This window comes from Phalaenopsis equestris, unplaced genomic scaffold (assembly GCF_001263595.1).
Source record: "Phalaenopsis equestris unplaced genomic scaffold, ASM126359v1 Scaffold000107, whole genome shotgun sequence".
In the NCBI taxonomy this organism is placed as follows: Eukaryota; Viridiplantae; Streptophyta; class Magnoliopsida; order Asparagales; family Orchidaceae; genus Phalaenopsis; species Phalaenopsis equestris.
In genome coordinates, this window is record NW_018164549.1 from 1405104 (window position 1) to 1406430 (window position 1327).

Below are 1327 nucleotides of genomic sequence, written 5' to 3' on the forward strand. Positions count from 1 at the left end.
TATATATATATATATGATTTTGAAAAAATGTCATTTTTATTTTAAAAAAATGAGAGCAAACAGAACTCACATTCAATAGTTTAACAAATCGAGCATAATACTACAAGTAATATCTTACTCGAAAGATGAGGATATCTCAATTATTCAAACTAAGAAATTAATGATATTTAGTTGGTTAGTGAAATTTTCAACAGATCATTCCAATACCTAATATAAAGATTAGATAGAGTTTAGATTATCTGAGTTACTAATTCTTTTATAGGCGCAAGCCACCATTGTTAATTAGATCTTAAGCAACCGAAATAACTTAAGAAATCTCTTGATTAAGATTGGGGTTTCATCTTCAAGAATACAAGGTTTAGTTTTCATGATTGGTCATAAGAAAATCAAGTGGGAAGGGTCAGTGTGGAACATTTATTTTGAAAACCAACGGAGCGAAATGTAGGAGATATCATAGATTCTGAAAAGAACCTCAATGAACTATCCAACTATTTGGCTTACATTTTGGAAATGATATTATTTGATATTTACTCCTGTCATTTTTTTGTTTTTAAATCTAGGACTTACATTGTGCTACATACGATCAATGCAGATGGCCTAGGAAGATAGGAGTATTTACATTATACCAAACGAACAAACTCCATAGCTTAAAAAGAGTTAAGACTTATATCGCATGACAAACAATCATGTGAAACCCCAAGAGAAAATGTGAGGATTTACACCAAGCTAGACGAACAGCCTCGAAGTCATAAGGGTCTGTGTTGTTTAACTCTATAGAAAGTTCAGTTGATGATCATCTTTTGCTTCATGTTTAGGTCTTGATCGTCGCCCGAAGATTGACCATCACTCGATCGAGTTGTCGCATTGTTCTGTAAAAAGAGAAGGGAAGTGAGAAACCATGCATCGGGCAGCCTATCCTAGGTTCCTTGTGTTTCATTGTTATCATCTAATGAAATGTACTTGAATTGATAGTTAATATTATTAAAATGATAGGGGGGTTGCATTTTAATTAGGTTAAGTGACACTTATCAAGATTCTACAGTTCTGACGTCCTGTCATCACTGTTAGTTTTGACTTTACTTAGTCTAAGCAAGCTGTTAAACTTGCTTATACTAGAAAACTCTTGTTAGCAACCGCAAGTTATCTCATCCAAAAAGTTCTCATAACTTCAAAGAGATTGATTAATAGTAATAATAATAATATTATTATTAGTATTATTTATTACAAACATTATATATTATTTGTTATTATGTACACAATATATATATATATATATATATATATATATATATATATCACTATCTCCTACATTTTAAAAGAGAAATAC